The following is a 20,628-nucleotide window of genomic DNA, read 5'->3' on the forward strand; positions in this document are numbered from 1 at the left end:
CAGAACTTTGCCTCTTTATTTTTTTCTGTTCCCACAAGCTTTCTTTCACCCTGATGCCTCCGACTTCCCACTTATCACCCCTTGCCCTAGTCTGGGAGATTTGCCTGAAAAACAAATTCTTTATTGTCTTCTTTTACCTAGCTATCTAATTTCTACCCACTTTTTCCCCTCTTAATTAAGTAAAATTACCTTTCAATTTTTGTTTTTTCTATTCTTTGCCTTTTTCTTAAAAGGATTTCTTTACCTCATTCTTTTTATTAATTCTCTTCCATTTCTCTCTAGTCTAAACTTTTACCCTTTGATTCATGGTCCTTATACTTTGTTATTCTTTTTTGGTCTCTGTTCTCTGTTCCTCATGGAAATTTAAGTTTTTTAAGGTATTGATTCTGAGTTCCCTTATCTAAACAGTTTTTGTGTTATTACCTTGTAGATTTTACTGTATACTCCCTCCTCTCCCCCCCACCTTTTTTTTTCCACTTTGAAATATCAGTTCCTGTAGGTAATAGAAGGGATAGAATTATTGCCCCATGGTAGAAATTTTCATGTGCAATTAATTGCACAATTCGTTACTACCTCTTCCCTTCCCCATGGTCATTTCGCATTTTTGATGAAATCTCTTTTCTGGGAGATCCCTCCCACCATCTGGATTCTGGGTGCCACCAGGGCTTCCTATTTCCCTTAATCTGAGGCAGATTGTTGTCCATGGAGACACCATATTCTCTTAGAGGTAGAGGTTTCTCTGAGCAACAGATCCTTGCAGGTTATAACCATTGTAAGGTCCTCATTTCCAATTACAGAATATTTGTCTCCCTTACATGGAAGTATTATCCAATAAGATCTCCCTCCACTGAGTTGAGGTTGTCTTATTCCCCCCCCCCCATTTTTCAATTCCTCTCTTTGCCATTTTTGCTCATTATTTCATAGGCCTTTTCTAAGACACTACCAGAATTATTTTTCCTTTGTATTTGTATTGTTTACCATTAACTTGATTAGGATACATCACACATTTTTCTGTATCCTCCACCTCTCTCCTTTTATTCACCTTCCCATCCTACAGTGTAGTCAGTGGTGTTTGAGACCTATTTCTTCACCATCATTCTATTTAATTCTCCTCTCACCTTTATTGTCTTGTGTATTTTAAGAAAGAAATCTCTTAGTGATCTCTTTGTTCATTTGTTGCTAATATTGTTTTTAAGTTTAGCTGTCTGTCTCCTACTAATTATTTTTCTTTTTCCTATTTTTTTTCTGAGGTTCTTATTGGGTTTCCATTTTTTTACCTTTCTCATGTTTATATTGCCTGAGTTGTTGACAAAGCAAATAATTTGCTCATATGTGGTTTGTTTTTGGTAGGAATGCTTCCAATGCTTCTCTTATTGAACGTCCATCATTTTTCATTAATGATTAATTGACATTAATTGACACACCATGATCAAGTTTATATGATATGTGTCACCTTGGGTGGCAACTTGAATTTCTTTGCTTTTCAAGATCATATTAGTATTTTATTTTCTGTGTTCAGAAGTTCTGGGAAATTTTCTTGTATTATTTGTTGCATTAAAATGCTTTTTTAAAAAATTTCCTCTTATATTTTTGGGAGACCAATGATCTTTAAATTGTGTCTATGCATCCTGTCTTCAGGATGTTTTCTCCATCATGCCTCCAAGAGTCTCATCATTCTGTAAGATTTTGTCACCCTTGGTAATCATACCTCACCAAGGCCCTCTGCCCCTCTGATTGTAGAGTGGATAGAAGAAAGAGCTTTTCTCAAAACCTCTATTTAAGGAAAACACCCATGCCATATCTTCATTTCTCACCCAGATGCATTCTTTTGGACTTCTCTGTCAAGCCCTAACAATGGGTACCTTCACCTCCATTTTCAGCTTGTGTGTGTGTGTATTGTGTTGTGTTGTGTTCCCTTATGAGATTGTAAACTTTTTGAAAACAAGGACTGTCTTTCTTTTTTGTATTTATATCTTTTGTACTTAACACAGTGACTGGTATGTGGGAGGCATTTAATTAATATAATTGACTGGCTGACTAAATGTTATTACTTTCTATGTCTTTTCTTCCAAGAATAGCTAGTAATAATCCATAATAACTAATGTTATTACTTTCTACTTCTTCCAGATTTTCCTTCACTTCAATGTATTTATATTCCCGATTAGCTGTTCTCTTTTTTGATTCTTTGGACCAATTCTTCACTTTGGATGCAAGTTTTTCTAACCTGCCAATTATTTCTATTTTGCAGGCCATAAATTGAGCTTTTGTGATTTTTATTTCTTTCTTGAACCATTTGATTGCATCCTGTTGTGGTTTCATGCTCTTTTGGGAACCCACAGAGTTCTCTGGCCGGCTTATCAGGTGTTGGTTTATTTTCTTTTTCTTGAAATATTTATTCAGAGATGTTTGGACTTCGAGGATGTCTTCCCTTCTGTTATTAATATCTTCCGTGTTGATTTATCTGCTTGTGGCTCAAAGTTTTTTAATGAGCTTTCTACCTTCTGAGATCTGTGGTAATTTTAGTCCTTTTCCTCCTATTCTCCCATTGTTCATTTTTTTACTCCTTCTTCTTTGATGTCATATCCCACAAGTGCTGGACAAAGCTGTCTCAGCCTTCTCCAACAGTTGAGAATTCACTTTTCACCAGCCTCAGTCCCTGCCCCAAATAATTTCTTTGATTATGGAACTGGCCCCAGCTGGATGCCAGTCCCCTTTCCTTCTGGATTCTATAACTAGATATAAACTGGTACCCTCCTAATTCCCTCCATTTTTTAGTTCTCTGGCATAGCAGAGCTTCAGTGAAGTGTGCTGCCACTCAAAGCAGAATACATTTTGGATTTTCTATCCCTTTACCTTCTCCATACAGAGGTCAGGTGGGCAGAGCTGCGTTTTATTGCTTGTTGCCACTGAATGATAGGGTGAGAAGAGGTTCATGGGGATGTGTGTAAGGATGAGACGGTAACAGTAAGGGAATTGCTAAGTGGATTTCAGAGGATCCTATTGTGCTCTCCTAGCATGTGTGCTAGTGCAGGAGGGATTGGTGAGTGAACTTGGTATCAGTTAGCCTTCTGTGCTGTTAACTCATCAGTTATTAACTTGTCAGGGTTCTTATAGCTTAGCCTTTGGAAATAGCTGCAATTACCTCTTAGTGATAATTCTCATTTGGGGGAGTTTTGAGTGATGGGTAAAAATCAGAAGAAAAAAAATCTAGTTTTCCATCTTGTTAGTTACATGACCTGGAAGTTGCCTAAAAGTTTTTCTTTGAGGACTGTTTGATCATATCACTTATCGATTGGATAAAGACTTATCTTTATATATTTATATCAATCTCCTACAAGTTTCTTGTGGGAGATACTTGAGTCAAATAATTTTTTTTTTCTAATCAATGGTTTCCCTTCTTATCCCAGCTTCATTGAATTTGTTTATGGAAAAAGCCTTTTAATTCTGTGCAGTCAAAATGATCAGTTTTACCTTTTAGGTTCTCCTCCATCCCTTAATAATTTAAAAATTATTTTTTTAGTCATAGTTATAAATTTAATGCAGCGAATATGTATTAAGCCCCCTTTATGTATAAGATATTGGTAGAGGCGTCAGATACAAAGAAAAAAAATGACCTGCGCTCAAGGACTTGCATTCTACCAAGAGGCATACAATGTGGACAGAGAAAAGTAAAATACAGCCAGGGAGTAAAGAGGGTAAAGGAAAGATAAGACAAAAATGTTCTTGGGATATCTGGAGAGAAGAGAGCACTGATAATTGGGGATCAGGAAAGGTAAGAGGAGATAACATCTGAGCTGAACCTTGAGTAATATCATACCAGGCTTTGAGGGGACCACTGAAGGGTCTCTGAGCCCAAAACAATGGAGTTTGATCCTGGGTGGAGCTTAAACCCCAGAGGAACCATTTTCTTACTTTGATTATTTCCGTCTCAGTATAAATCCAGAGGAAACTCTAGAAGTTTAGATGTGGCTTATATCTTGCTCGTGGTCACAAGGCAGTATATTTCAGAGGTGAACTTTAATCTAGGTCTTACAAGCTCCAGAGCCAGCTCTCTATGGATGCTGAGTCCATTACTCTCATTAGACTCTTGAAGAAGATACCTTTTACTGAAGAAAAACTATCTACTCAACTGTTACCTTAGACTTGTACCATTGGTGGTACTACAACAGTATCAATGATACTACAACAGTATCGTGGAGGCGTGGCAAAGTCTCAGCCCTTCATGGCATGCCTTTGCTCTTCAAGATGCAGTATCCTTCTTCCCCTCTAAGAAGTATGCTGTTAAAGAAACCTCACACTGGAAAGCTGTTGCCTGGCTTCAGGAACAGTCATAGGGTAATCCCCATGATAGAAGCCTCCATTTTCAGAATTTCTAGCCTTTGATCTCTGGAATTAGAAAGGCAGAAAAGGCAGCTAGGAATTGAAAGTTCGGAAACTTTCTGCACCCTGGATATGTAGAGACAGTTTGACCCCATAGGGAAATACACCTCCCCTCCTTCTACTTCTCACTGCACTCTAGGCAGGAAGCCTGAGAGAAAAAGTGTAAAAGGAATGGACTTATTTCACAACTCAGTATTTCTGACCACATAGAAAGCTAACCATCCAATAAATCTCTATCTCCCAGTCCCTCCATCAATCACTGGACAACAACCAATCATGAAAGAACCATGTCAGGATTGTGCTAGAATTGGCTCAAACCAGTGAGAGAATTGTTAAATTTTCGGTATGGACATTTGCACCTCAGAAAAAAAGCAAATGCTAAAAAACCAGGGCTGGATTTATTGTTGTTGATTGTCCAGCATCAAGAAAGTGATGGAGATGATGTTAATAGAGCAGATCAAACTTAAAACTGTGAGTACCTGCTTTTTTTTTTTAACAAATGTTTGTTCGACATTTAGCAGCTGACCATGATAGAACTGAATCACCTTTCTACTCAAAGGAAGGAGACATGCTTTATTATGTTTTTCCAAGACAATTATTAGTTTTTTAGCTGCTCACAGTATGGCTTCCTTTTAGTGATCTTTGCATTTAAATTGCTGTAGTCACTCATTTTCCTTTTTGGGCTCTTATTTGTTTCAATTTGCATCAAATCATAGAAATCTCATGTTTCTCCGAATTCTTCATGTTTGCATTTTCTTATTGTACAATAATATTCCATTGTATCAATATACACTTTTTTTCAGGTATTCTTCACTTGTCTATCTAGGATGCTTCATTACAGTAGTATTTCCTTTGCAGTAGCTTTTACTACAAAAATCCCAAATATCGAAGACTAAAACCATACCTAACACACAGCCTGTGATCCCAAGAAACTATGGAATTGTTTAGTGAGACCTCAAAAGGGAGTGACTTAGGAATACTTCTGATGTTTCTGCTGCTTTGCATTTGAAAACCATGTGTCAAAAGTGCCTTTGGGCTTTCATTGTTTATGTAACTAATGTGTACTCTAGAGCAGTGAATACTGTCTGAATCTGGGCAATACAAAAGAGAAATGGGAATGGTCACAGAAATATGACAGGACCTTTTGTAGCAATAACCCACACCCATGTGAGAGGGTGAATCACATACTATTGCAGAAATAAAGGAAATGTGGTCGTATGGGGAAATAGTGTCCTCTGCTCTGTCATCCCCTTCTCACTGCCCCAAGAATGAGAGTGCTGTTCATTTTTTCCGGTAGAGGGATGTGTTTGATTAGGTAAAGTACCCAGCTATCACTTATTTCTAGGGTCAGGAAGCTTGGATGATGGGCTAAAACCTATTTTCTCTTAAAATAAATGAGCCACACTTAGTAGTCTTAATGCAGGTAGTTCTAGGTCTTCTGATATAAATTATTCCTCTAAAAATTCATTAAGGAATATTGTTTGATTCTTTGAAGTCACTGGAATCCTTAGAATGAGTAGAAAGAATGAGAATTAAAGTGTGGGTATTGCTTAAGTCTACTAATCAACAAACATTTATTAAACACTTCTTATATGCTAACTACTGTGCTAAGTGCTGAGGATACAAAGAAAGTTGAAAAAACAGCCTAATCAGAAAAACCCTGTCTTTGCTCTCAAGAACCTTATAGTCGGAATTGACAAGTACACAGATCAGTATATACAAAAAACCAGATAAACACAAAGGAATTTGAGGGCTGGTGAAGGGGAACATTGATGGAAGGACAAAGATGGGAGATGGAATGTTATGTTTGGGTAAGAGCAAGTAGACCAGTTTGGCTGGAATGTTAAATACATGAAGAAGAATGTGTAACAAGTCTAAAAATATATATAGATTGGAGCAGCTCATAAAGAACTTTAAATGCCAGACAGTTTTTGATTTGTCTTAGAAGCAACAAGAAACCATTGAAGTCTTTTGAGCCGAGCCTGGACTTTTAAGAATATCAATATGAGTATTATGTAGAATACAGACTGGAGACGATAGAGACTGAATGTAAAGAGACCAATTAGAGACTACTGTAGTATTTCCGGTGAAAGGTGATGAGACCCTGGATTAGGGTGGTTAGGTGTAAGTAGAGACTTTGCTCTCATGCCATTCTCTTCTCTCTCTGACCAATCTTTTTCAGTATTTTTTGCTGAATCATCATCTACTACCCACAAACTATAGATTTACCCCAAGACTGTGTGCCTTCTTTTTTTTCTGAATTTTCTTACTTGGTGACTTCATTGACTACTACTATGAAGTTATCTTTATGTAGACACTATAGATGCACAGATTTATACGTAGAGCTCTTGTTTGTGTACGGTGGTACAGCTCTATATTACTGACTGCCTATTGGACATTTTGAGCTTGATAGCTTAGAGACAGCTCAAACGTAACATGTCCAAAACATCACTCATTATCTTTATTCCTAAACTCACCCGTCTTCCACATGTCTCTATTTTTGTATAGAGGATCACCATCCTTTTGGTCACTCAAGTTTGCAATCTGAGAGGCATCATTAACTCCATGCTTATTCAGCCTACACATGCAATCAGATGCCACATTTGTCCCCATATTCCCAACAGCTCTACCACCCTCCTTCAGATCCTTACCACCTCTTTTCTCAACTATTGGCAATAGCCTAATTTTTCTCCCTACCATAAGTCTTCCCTCACTCCAGGCTATCCTCTCTCTATACTGGTGGCTTCAATCTCAAACAGAAATGTGGGGAAATTCTGACTGAGAAAGACACATATTAATATTATCTATGTTTTATTGTATTTTTATTTTGCAAAACATTTCCTAATTACATTCCATCTGGTTAGATTACAGTGTTTCATGCAGCCAGATGTTTGACATCTTTGCACCACATTGCCAAAGTGATTTTCCTAAAGCATAGGTCACTCTCCTGCTTAATAAAATCTAATGGCTCCCTATCACCTCTAAGAATTCCTGTTTGACATTTGAAGCCCTTTACAACTTGACCCCAATTTACCTTTCCAGTCTTATTACACATTACTCCCCTTCTCTCAAGCTGTCTTTCTTACTGTTCCTCATACAGGACACTCCATTTTCTATCTCCATGCTTTTGACTATCTGTCCCCTATGCTTGTAATACAGTGATTTCTAACTTTAGTCCCCCCAACAACCCTACTTTCCTTCAAAATACAGAAGTATCTTCATTTTTTTAGCATGAAAATAATAGTAGAATTTGTATAATACTTTTAAGATTTGTAAAGTGCTTTACATATATTATCTCATTTGATCCTGATAATAACCCTGTAAGGTCAGATAAGGAACTGAGGATAAGAAAGTTTAAGTGACTTACCCCATGTCACACAACTAAACAAGTATATGAGGCAGGATTTGAACACAGGTCTTCCTGACCCCAAGTCCAGCACTTAGCTGCTTCAACCCTTCAAGTGCTACCACCCTTTTCCTCAAAATATTTTTGTATTTATTTTGTGTCTTAACTTTATATATACTCTCCTCTGAAGGAATTTAAGTTCCTTGAAGATAAAGACTTTTTCATTTTTGTCTCTGTATCTCTAGGACCTAGCACAGTTCCTGGCATACGTATAGTGGAAACACAATAAATGTTTGTTGATTGATTAATTCAATTAGTGCTCTGTTCTGGATATCTTTAATGTCATCTCTGTCAAGTATGGTCTAATTATTATAGATCTAGCTTGATATAAATATCAATCCATAAATCAACTAGTAGACATTTATTAAGTGTCTACCATGTACCAGGGACTGTACTAATCACTAGGGTTTCAAAAGGAGACAAACGCTACTCCCTGACCTCAAGGAGTTCACAGCCTAAGAGAGGAGACAACATGCAAACAAATATATACAAACAAGTTACATATAGGATAAGTAGGAAATAACAGGAAACACCAAAATTAAGAGGTTAGGAAAGGCTGCCTGCAAAATATGGGATTTTAGTTGAGACTTAAAGGTTGCCAGGGAAGTGAGTCAGCAAGAGTTCAGGAGTGACAGCATCCCTGACACGAGACAGCCAGGAAAATGCTCAGAGCTGAGGGATGTATCTTGTCGGTAAGAACAGCCAGGAAGCCAGAGTCAAAAAGTATTGGGTAGGGAGAGGACAGAATAAGGTGTAAGAAAACTGGGAAGGCAGGAGGAGGCTAGATTATGAAGGGTTTTGAATGCTAGGCTTTTGTATTTGATCCCAGAGGTGATAGGGGGCCACTGGAGTTTATTGAATAGTAGGAATAGTAGGAAACCTGCCCTTTAGGAAAATCACTTTAGTGGCTGAATGGAGGATGGATTGGAGTGGGGAGAGACCTGAGACAGGCAGATTCACCAGCAACCAAATTGCAATGATCCTAGTGTGAGGTAACGAGGGCCTGTACTAGTGTCAGAGGAGAGAAAGGGACATCTGGGAAAGGTTTTACAAAGGTGAAATCAATAGACTTTGGCCAGAGATTGGCCATGGGGATTAAGAGATAGTGAGGAGACCAGGATGACTCCTGGATTGCCCTCAACTGTAATAGGGGATATAGGAGAAGCAGAGGATTTAGGAGAAAAGATAATTTTGTTTCAGATATATTGAGTTTAAAATGTCTAGTGGACTTTTTAGTTCAAGATAACTGACAGGGAGTTGGAAATGTGAGATTGGGGGTCAGCAGAGAGATTGGGGCGAGATAGGTAGATTTGAGAATCAGTCAGTAAAGAGATGGCAATTAAATCCATGAGAGCTGTTGAGATCACTAAGTAAAGTAGAATAGAGAGAGAAGAGAAAAGGGCCCAAGACAGAACCCTGAAGAATACATATGGTTAGAGGGTGTGATCTGGATGAGGATTCAGCCAAGGAGACTGAAAAATAGCAGTCAGATAGGTAGAATGAGAACCAGGAAAAAGTGGTGTCCCAAAAACATAGAGAGAGGAGAGTATCAAGGGGAGAGAGTGATCACGTGTGTCAAAGGTTACAGAGAGGTCTTGAAGAATAAGAATGTAGGAATGACCAGTAGATTTGGCAACTAAAGGATTCCTGGTGACTTTACAGATAACTGGTAGTGTTCAGTGGGATGATGAAGTTGTAAGTCAGATTGTTAGGGGTTAAGAAGAGAGTGAGAGGAAAGAAAGTGGAGGCAACTGTTGTAGATGGCCTTTGTAAGGAGTTTAGCCACAAAGACCAGAAGATATAGGATGATAGCAGAAATGGAAGGATAAAATAAGAGTTTTTTCGGGATGGGGGAGACATAGGCATGCTTGTAGGTAGTAGGGAATCAGCTAGTAGTTAGAGAAAGATTGAAAATAAGAGAGTAGAAGGGGCAATCTGCTGGAGGAGACAGGGTGAAGTGGAATTGCTTGAACAGGATTAGTCTCATTTTGTGAGATAGGAGTGAAGGAGGAGATACTGGTAGAAAGCATCTGAGTGATGGATGAAGAAGAGGAGACAGAGGGAGTCACAGCTAATGGCATCATTTTTTTTCCTGTAAAATACTAGGAAAGGGGGCAGCTAGGTGGAGCAGTGGATAGAGTACTGGCCCTGGAGTCAGGAGGACCTGAGTTCAAATCTGACCTCAGACACATAGCACTTACTGGTTGTGTGACCCTGGGCAAGTCACTAAACCGAAATTGCCTCATCAAAAAGCAAAAAAAAAAATGAGGAAAGGTTATTAGCTGAGAGGTTTGGGGGGAGGGAGAGCCATAAGAAGTTTGAGGAAGGATGAAAAGAATTGGAAGAGCTGCTGTGGAGAATGGGATAATGAGTTAAGGCAGGTATAGAAGAATTGCCTAGCAACAGTAAGGACATAGGTGAGGTTGTGTGACATTAATTTTTAGTGGACCAAGTCAGAAAGGCTGCATGATTTTCTCTACCTTCATTCAGCAGCATGTGTGTTGGAGCAGAGAATGGTGTCACGGAATGGTGGCAGTGATCCAAAGCTGAGACTTGGCAGGTTGTAATTGGTGATAAAGGGGATAACCATTCAAGACAAGAAGACAGTGTAGAATTGAATTGGTTCCTCTGGTGAACCAGTAATCAGAAGGTCTTTTAACAAATTTTCCATTATATCTTTCAAGAAATCTTCTGTAATTTTGATGTATGCATTGGAGATACTTTGTCTGCCTTTAAAAGAATTTTCCTCTGCTGAATGAAATGTTTATTAGTGAACATACCCAGAGAAATGTGATCTTTTATGAATAATTTTTTAATGAATCAATCTACTCTGTCCACTTTTTCTGCTTAGAAGACTGAGGTTCAGATGCCTACACAGCTTGCCATATTCGGCTGTCTTTAATCATGTAGAGAGTACCAACCAAGGCAAAAGAAAGGAGTTTGGAGCCTCAGATAATTATGGGGTTTGTTTGTGTCAAGTAAGCCTTTTTTCCTTCTACTATCTCTTGAACAAGGTAAAAATTCCCTGGAAAGAGTATGAACCAAGACAGCAGCAATTTGGATCACTGAGTTGATACAACATTAGTGATAGAACTAACATAATTGAGCTTGCTGTTGGGTATGGCTTTTTTTGGGGGGAGGGGGAGGGGGTCTTTGTAGGATTTAAGGATAATATGGTTCAAGCTCCTTGTTTTACAGACAAGGGAAATGCAGCCCAAAGACACGAAACTGAGTACTCACCACAGAGAAATACATAAGAGATGCACACTGAAAGAAGACATGTAGACTTAAGGCTGCACATCTCAGATGTTTGTGCAGCCTCTGAAGGGTACCATGTGTTTCTAGGAGGCTGGTGCCAGATGGAGACATGAAAGGAAAGATGAGGGAGAGAAAAAAGAGATTCAGAGCCTCAATGAGAGAATGTGGGAGAGAAGAGAGATGCCTAGCTTTTCTCAGACCCAAGGAGAAGCCAATAGGCCACACCATTCGTGTAGCCCCAAGGGTAAGAAAGACCAGCACAATAAGGTACCACATTCATTGAAGAACAATGTGGAACTAAATCTTCTCTGCTACCGTGAGCCATGTAGGTCCAGAGGGAAGATTGCTTGTTAACCCCTGTAAAGATGGAGGGGAACTTTCCTGATTCTGTAAGGGCTTTGTTCAGCCATTCTACATAGTTTTGGTGAGATTAAATTAAACCTTTGCTCTATCCAATGGCCTGTTAGTCTTATGCTTGCTAGAAAGCACAGGATCCTAAGATAGACACTCACTAAATTCTGATATTCTCAGAGAAACTTGGGGTGAATTATAGCAATTATTAAGAGAATTCCCCAAGGCAAAGATACTCTGTCATGTTCTATCAGGAGCTGGGACCCAATTTATTCATAGATTACATTGGAATGGCATGAGATGCCACAGCTTATGATAGAGATGGGACAATTATGGCCAACAATAGTCAATCTGCATGTGAAAAGACGCCATAACCATCTCAAAGACTAAGAGTCTTAGCAAGTGCATACCAACAAAGTATAGTATTGGCAATTAATATTTTATTTATATGCATACACACAAAATTTTATATGTGTATGGGTATTCAGAGAGGATGGGCACCTCTAGTGTGAGAGCTTGCTGAGCCCTTTTCAGGCTGCTCACACACTTTTGGTGCCCACCTAGCACTAAATTCTTACCTATGGCTCCAAGAAGCTGTAGCATGCACAGCAGCTACACCCAGGTAAACTGTCTTAGCAGATGGGCTAAACCAGGTTGAGGGTAATCAATCATTCACAAACCTGTTGGTGAGTTAAGGGGATTTCTATGCCAAGCATGGTAAGACTTCCCCGGGCAGAATGGGTGGATGAAAACAGTTTTTTCCGAAGGCCATAAAGGGAGCTGAAGCAGGTGCTGTGGAGTGCTTAGAGCTTGGTCAGACATTGCATCCCAGTTTTCCTAACTTTTATCTTGCCATTGGACTTCAGTGACCCAGGAAGAGAGAGTGAGGTTGACTACTTAGTACAACTCTGCCTCACTTACATCTGATTCACACGAGTCAAGACATCACCTGTGATATCCTTGGTCCTCTTCGAAAATGAAGGACAAACAACAATAATGTATATGTACATACATATATTTTACTCAAATTTCTATGCATTTACCCATGCAAATATAATCTTGGGACAATATGTGAATAATGTCCTGTATATAATAAAACAAAAAGTTAACACTACAAAAATGAGAAAAGTACATCAATAGTTCGGTCTTTCTGGGTATCCTCATGATTTCTAGAAGCTCAATGAAGATTTTTCATAGCCAGAAGAGAATACTGGTTAATTTTGCCATTTGAAGGTAGCAAGATAATCCCAAAAGCAAACCTAGAAAAGTCCAATCTGTCTCAGGCCACAAAGAGGTACTCAGTTATAGTGTAGGGTAAACTGATAGTCTGAGAGAAGCTAGTCAATTGAATTAAAAAGGTAGAGGGGGCAGTTAGGAAGGAAGGTTACTTTTGCTACCTCTGTCTAATACTGTGCCACAGAAGTGGTACTTTTCCATTTTTGAATCAGTAATCCTGTTGGTGCCTGTATACATTTGTATATAACTAGAAAATAAATTGAAGTATCATCAGTTGAATTGTAAAACAATATAATGATGCTAAAAAGCCAAGCAAAGCAGAAATTGATATAATGATGGATGGCATATAACACCAGCCCCAAATAGTCTTTCTGGGAGGTCTGTCTGGAGATGAGGACTTGTCACAGTAGAAGAACCCTGTCTGTGTTAGAGGAATGGTGAATATATGATCCTTTCCAAAAGTCTTTGATTAAAGCAAAGCCTTCTGAATTTTCTTTAGGGATTTAGCTCTCAAATAGTAAATCTGTTTATTTATGGTCCTGATCACTAACCCCTAATCCATCATCTCCATGTGTCTGTGTGCCTTTGGGGAAACTCTTTGGGATTCAGATGTCATGCAAAAGCATCTTTGTAGTTATTTTTTTTAATAAGAAGGAAGTTGTGCTTTCTATGGGTTAAGTGGAGGCTGTATATGGTTCAAATTTAATTGGAAAGTTTAACCCCATATTTTAATTTTGGTTTTTATTGATAACTTTTTTTCATTACCAGGATTTCTCCCATTCTCCTCACCCCCTCAGAATTATTCCATATGATAAATAATATGATACTTTTTAGAAAAAAGAGAAAGAAGAGGGAAGTTTCAGCAAAACCAATCAATATGTTAAAATCTGAAAATATATGCAGTGTCCCACATCCATGGACCTTCCAGTTCTGCAAAGGAGAGGATGGCGGTGTCTTTTGATATCTTCTCTTTGGGGTCATGTTCTCTCTTTGTAATTCTATAACATTCACTTGATTTTTGTGGTAGTTCTTCTTTTCATTTACATTGCTCTAGTCATAATTTCTTGGTTCTGCTTACTTCACTTTGCATTAAATCATGTAAACCTTTCCATTCCTCTCTTTTTTATTCCTTGTTTTTTACAGCACAATACTATTCCCTTTCCCAAGGATGAGCAGCTACTTTTGTTTCCAGTTCTTTGCTACTACAAAAAGTGCTGCTATAAATATTTTAATGTATATGGGGACTTTCTTCTTAGTAATAATCTCTTTGGGATTTAAGCCCAGTAGTGAAATAAATGAGTCAAAGGTTATTGTCACTTCAGCCACTTTTTTTGCATAATTCCATAGTGTTCCTTGACCATTTCTTTTTTCATCTTTTCCTTGACATCTTATTTGGTTCAGTTCAGCAAATTGAAATCAACCTACTATGTGCAGAATACTTAATTTCTTTGAGAGTAAGAAATGTTTCCATTTTTGCTTTTGTACCTCTTGTACTTAGCACAATGCCTAGCACATAAAGGTGTTTAATAAATGCTTACTGAACTGAAATTTTAGAGAAGAAAATGTCACTGCCCCCAGTGTGGCACAGAGGTAGGGAATACAGAAATAATTATCAACATCAAATACTAAATTAAGGTGCTACATGAGATCCAAGAAGAAAAAGCTCATTTACTCACTGGAAAGAATCTTTTTGAAGCTCTTTTGTTTGTTTTTGTTTTGTTTTCTTTTGTTTTTTTAATTGGGTTTGACAGGAAGACTAGAGACACAGCAGGCAAAAGTAGGGGATGGGCAAAAAAGCACATCTCTAGGCAGAGCTAGCAAAGTGGACAAAGTACACGTCATGTGTAGAGAGCAACAAGTTACGCTATTTAACTGGAATTTAAAATATATGGTGGGATGTTTCCCACCATCTGCTCCCTGGTGGACTTCTCAAGAACCTCACCATCCTTTCAACCCTTGAATTCAACCCTCCTCAGAACCTTCTGCCTCTGAGGCCCCTCTCTCTGATTGGAGGATATAGGGTTCCTCTCAGAAGCTCCTTTTAGGAAGGGCTTCAGGCCAACTATCTTTTCATTTCCCATCTGGATGAATCCTTCTGGACTTCTCCATCATGTCCCTGAGTGGGGGAAATCCTCCCCCTTTCAGCTTTCTTTTGTGTGTTGTCTTCTCCCATTAGGGTGTAAGCTCCTTTAGGGCAGTCACTGTTTTTTTCTTTCTATGGGTTAGCACAATGCCTGGCACTTAATAAATATTTATCAACATGAAATAAGGCTGGTTGTGAGGGCTTTCTGTAGGGTCTTGAATTATGAAATTTAACAGGCATAAATTGTGTAAAGCACCAGTCAGGTTCAGAAAGTCAATACCACAAGTATAGGATGGGAGAAGTGTACCTAGGCAGAAGTTCACATGAAAAGGACCTGTTAGGATGATGTTACAGAAGATGAGAGGGAAAACACTAATTCAGTCATTGATTACATCAAGAATTGGGGTAGTGTCCTATGCGAAATAATTATCCTTCACTTTTCCCTCCTTGGATCCTATGTAAAATGCATTTAAATTTGGGTGTCTTATTTGAGGGAAGATATAAGCTGCAAAGAATGAGGGATGAATTTTGGTTAAAGTAACTGAGGATATTTAAGCTGGAAAAGAGAAGGGGAGGAGTGCAGAAATAGCTATATTCTAGCATTTGAAGAGTTCTCACACTGAAGAGGGATATTGTCTTGTTCTGTTTTGCTCAGAGGGCTGCACCAGGAATAATGGATAGGCAAATTTAGCAAATTCAGCCTTGATATAAGGAAGACCTTCCTAACAGTTAGATTTCTGAAAGGAATGGACTGCCTTAAGAGGTAGTCGGTTCTTTTTCATTACAGGTCCTGAAACAAAAGCTGGATGGTTATTTGAATCTGGATTCTTGTTCACGGGGGGTGAGTTCCTGTTCAACCATGAGATCATGTGATTTTTATTAAGAGGAATGAATGGAAATTACAAAGGAGCATTTAGGCTTGAGGAATGTTCAAGGGAGTTGGGAAAAAGAGAGGGATGTTAGTAGAGGGAATGAATAAGACAACGTAGGTTGGAATCCTGACACTACCACTTGCTGCTTGTATAACTTTGGTGTTTTGTTCTGGGTTTTGCTATAGGGCAAAAAAGTACTTGGAGGCCGAGTATTCTAATAACCAGTTACTTTACTGTGATGGGAATTTTTTTTTTTTGTTTTTATCAGTGGGGTAAGGATACTGAATGAGCACAGCTTCCTGTGGCCACCCTGCTAAGATGTTTAGTGGCCTTCCAGATGAAAGTAACAGAGGATTTGTCAGATCTGAGAAGCCCATGAGAAGTAGCTAAAATGTCTCTGTCCCAGGTCATTTACCTGGGGTTAGTCCCTTAATAGCTAAAACTACTGTAGAGGACAATCTGCTTCCTCAACTGTGAAATGGGGCAGTTAGACTGGATTGTCTCCAAGATTGTCTTTTCCAACTTTAAATCTATGATATTATAACTATAGCTGAAAATTTTATATATGAGAAAGACAGACCAATATAATCAGCCATAATAACATCAACCCTTTCCATTTTATTTTATATAACCCAAGAGTAGATGTGATTTCCATATATTAGCACTTAATAAATGTTTGTTGAATTGACTTAAAATTGAATTGAATTCACCCAAGGTAAAGACAGATAGAAAGCAGCAAGACTAAGATGTGAGCCCAGGTCTTCAGACTCCCAAGCCCAATATGATGAGCAATGGTAGCTCTCCAAGTCAGTAATTATTTATTAGGCACCTACTATGTGTCAGACTTTGTGCTAAGTGCTAGGGTACAGAGAAAAGCAAAATAAAAAACTGTCCATCCCTTCAAACGAGTTCAAGGTGTCTATGGTACATTCACTTCAAGATGTCCAGTAGGCAGTTGAAGGGCAGGAGAGAGGTAAGGGTTGGATAAGTAGATCTGAGATCTGAGAGATGAAAGTTGAATCTGTGGGAGCTGATGAGGTCAGCAAGTGAAATAAGCAGAGAGGGAGGAGAAAAAGAGCCCAGGACAGAAGGAGGGCATGAGAACACCCTCAGTTAGTGGGCATTATCAGTAAAGGAGACTGAGAAGTCGGACACGTAGAAAGAAAACCAGGATATAGTGTCATGAAAACCTATAGAGAAGAGAGGGTCAAAGAAAAAAGGGTGATCAGTGTCAAAGGCTGCAGAGAGATCAAGAAAATGGAGGCTGAGAAAAGCCTAATGGATTTGGCAATTAAGAAATCATTAGTAGTTTTGGAGAGAGCAGTTTCAAGTAGCTTCAGGTCAGAGAATTAATAGAGTAAGAGGAAAGGAAGTGGAGACAATGATTTTAGATGGCTTTCTCAAGAAGTTCAGCCACAAAAGAGAGGGTAGATATGAAATGATAGTCTCTAATGATACCTGGCCATTATTCTATTGTGATGCATTATTGTCTTCTCCCTGCTCTATGATTATTTTCTTTGGAAGCATACCACCACTCAAATGAAAATATTCTTTCCAGGATTACCATCAGTCTCCTAATTACTAAATTCAAAGGCCTTTTCTCAATCCTTATCTTATTTGAACATTGAGATTTAAAAACTCTGATGCTCTTGACTTCTGTGAAGCCATTTTCTCCCATGCCTCTTTTTTAAAAAGCTGGACCATCATTCCAGCTCTCTTCTACTACATGTAGTGCCCCCTTCTCTTTCCTCTTTCCCTTGGTGATCTGCAGTGGTTCAATGATCATCTCTTTGCAAATGACTTGCAGATCTATATACCTATTCAAATCTCTAGCAAATCTTTCTCTTTAGTTCCAATACAGTATCACCAACTGCCTATTAGCCATCTCCATCTGAATGCCATATATACATTTCAATCTAAAATGGCCAAAGGAAAATTTGTTATTTATACCTCCCTCCCCAAACATACTTCTCCTTCATCTTCTCTATTTCTGTTGAAGGCTTCACTATTTTCCCAATTAATCAGGTTCATGACCTCATTTAGAACTGTAAGTTTAGAGAGCTATGAACTGGAAGGTCAAACCTTAAAGGTTACAGTCTAAACCCTTAATTTTACTGATAAGTAAACTAAATTCCAGAGAGGTTAAATTACTTGCCTGTGGTTACACAACTAATTAATGTCCCTGGCAGGATTTGAACATAGTTCTCGACCCCAAGTCCAGTATTCAATCTAGTTTCACTCACTTGCTTTAAAGATTCATCCTTGACTCTTCCATCCCCTCCCTCATAGCCCATCAACCATGATATTTTATTGAAACTATATCTATAGCATATCTCATTCACACCCCCTCAATCCCCTCATATGGCCATCACTCTTGTTCAGACCTTTATCATCTAAAGTACTGCATTAGCATTCTAATTCATTTCTCCAGGCTCAAATCCTTCTTTTATAGAACTGCCAGAATTGTATTCCTAAAGCAGAAGCGTTTATACTTGCTCTCTCAAAAATTTTCAGCTCCTCTCTATTGCCTCTAGGATAAAATACAAATTATTCAACCTAGAATTTAAGAAGACTCCAACTTAATTTTCTAGATTTATTTCATATTACTTCCATTCCCATTCACACAATCTATATTATGGTCATAGGTCCCTTATGGCTTTTCCCCAAACTCAGAATTCTCTCTCCTTTCTCCATTCATTTTATTTCACCTTCTGTATTTCTAATGTATTTCTAAACACATCTCTTTCCCCTCTCCATCTTTTACAGAAAAAAAATGAATAAGAAAGGCAGGGGTGGGTGGGAAATGCAGTTCAGTAAAATGAACCAATTCATCATCTAAATCTAACATTTTATGCAGTGTTCCATATTTGCAGAGAAGGAAGAGAGGTGCCAACTTTGGTCATTATGGTGATTTGTAGCCAATGGGTATATTGTTTTCCTTTTTTGCTTACTTTACTCTGCATCAGTTCATTTGTCTTTCCAGGTTTCTCTGAATTCTTCATAATCATCATTTCTTATGGCACAATAATACTTATGGCACATTCACACAGATTGTTCCCCATGCCCAGACATCATTTTTTTCCACCTTTGTCTCCTATAATTCTTCACTTCCTTTAGGGCTTAACTTGGGTGCCATCTTCCACCCCTTCCTCACCCCACCCACAGTTGTTATATTTAGTTATCTGTGTATGAATTTCATCTTCCAGTAGAGTATGGGTTCCTTGAAAGCAAGCATTTCGATTTAAAAAAATTTTTTTTCCTTTTGTATCCTCAGTGCTTAACTCAGTGCTATATTCATAATAAATGCTTATTGAATATTTGTTCAATGTTGACTGTATCTAAGGAAAAAACCTTGTCTTCTTCCTACACGAAGAAGAAGCCTAGTCTTTGGATGAGAAGTGGGTTTCAGCTTTGCAGTGGGGAAGTTTAGTCTTTCTGGGGGCAGCAGTGAAAGAAACTAAAACCAGGAAGCTAAACAAGACAAGGGTCCACTCAGGGACAACAGCACCTACTCCATATGGGCAGTGGGCTCAGCTGTGTTGGAAAGAGTTGGAAATGCTTTCCTCTTTGCGGAATACTTCTCTGTTTCATTTTGAATATCATTTGTTTGGTTGCCATAGCAACACCAAGTCTCTATTTTAATGCTAACCTGCGTGGCTGCAACTTTCTATATATAAATGCTGCTTTGCACAGTGAATTAGCTGTGCTGCCTGAAGAAACAAGTGGATGTGAAAACTGGAGGAAAATGGCCAGTATGTCAGCTTTCAGTGACAAGGGACTGTGGGGTTGAGGTAAGTCACAACCTGCCTGGACCATCACTGGGGTGGTTCATCTTGAGTTCAGGCAATAGTCTTTTGTCGAGGTATTTGAGACAGGTTGGCTTTCTGCTTGTTGCTGGTTGTTTTCGTCCTTGGGTGTGCTACCTTCCTTATTAAGGGAACTGTTAGGCAGTGTAGGTCTTTAATAAGCATAGAAAAGACTGGATGATTTATTTTTCTGTTCTTTGCATATAGTACACACACACACACACACACACACACACACACACACACACACACACACGTTTCCTAAAGGCCTAAGTCTCTCTTCTGGCTAATAATAGTTTCCCTGTTGTTGCTCCTATTGGACTTTGAGCAGGGAGGGTTTTTTGCCTTTCTTTGTAGCCCCACATTAGCATAGGGCCCACCACAAAGTAAGAAGTTAATAAATGCTTGTTGATTGGACTTATTTAGAGACAGAGGGAAGAAGAGATTATATGGAAGTCTTGAATTAGGAATAAGAAGAAGGATATGAGTTTGCACTTCTGTATTAACTGGAAAGTCAGTTTCGTTGGGTTGCCTTTTTGTGGCCTATCAGTAGAACCCTAACAAGGAGAGGGTGACTGAGGCTTCACCACAAGGGCTCTGAAATGATTGAGCTATACTTCCTCATGTTTCATGGTTCTACCCTATTGAATTGTCATGGTCCCCTGAATCTCCAGGGTCTAAGCAGGTAGAGGTACTAGAAGGGCTCTTAACCTAGAGTCTATGAACTTTTTTTTAAAAAAAGAAAGTCGTTTGACCATTATATTTCAATAAAATTGGTTTTCTTTGTAATCTTCTGCATTTTATTTTATGCATTTAAAAACATTGTTCTGAGAAAGGGTCCACAGGCTTTACCATGTTACAACTTAGCCGATACTATCTTACTAAAGCTCTGAGCCCTGGAGTTGAGAGAGATGACCAACACCCTCACTGACCCATCTCCACCTCCCCTTTAGGGAGCCTGGAGATCATTAGTTGTGCCATGAAGGAAATGGACCAGACTTTTCAGAGGACCAGCCACCCTTCCCCAGCACAGTTTCATCTAACCAGGGAGTATTGTTGGAGATCTTTTTACACAAAGGTTGCTCTGAATATGAAGGCCAGTGCAACCTGAAGGAGATGGAATCTCAGGGCCTTACTGCACCTTAGGTGACTTCCTTACTTCCTAGCTTCCACTTCCAAAGCTGCTCTACTGCTCTCCTCATGTGTTGTTGAACTTGCCTAAGTGCTAGAACTCGT

The 20,628-nt window shown here is 38.7% G+C and overlaps 1 protein-coding gene across 2 annotated transcripts in view; it reads left to right on the forward strand.

Moving 5' to 3' along the window:
- The window catches only part of GAS7 (growth arrest specific 7), a 280,930-nt gene that overhangs the window by 91,287 nt on the left and 169,015 nt on the right, over positions 1-20,628 (forward strand). The window contains exon 1 of one of the 2 annotated variants that reach the window (XM_020965899.2): positions 19,277-19,377. The exons of the other annotated variant lie outside the window; for it this stretch is intronic. The gene's annotated coding sequence lies outside the window, so the exon portion shown is untranslated. Of the gene's footprint in view, positions 1-19,276; positions 19,378-20,628 lie in introns of those variants that run through there. 2 annotated transcript variants of the gene reach the window in all.

Source organism: Phascolarctos cinereus, unplaced genomic scaffold (genome assembly GCF_003287225.1).
Source record: "Phascolarctos cinereus isolate Bilbo 61053 unplaced genomic scaffold, phaCin_HiC Scaffold_5;HRSCAF=322, whole genome shotgun sequence".
In the NCBI taxonomy this organism is placed as follows: Eukaryota; Metazoa; Chordata; class Mammalia; order Diprotodontia; family Phascolarctidae; genus Phascolarctos; species Phascolarctos cinereus.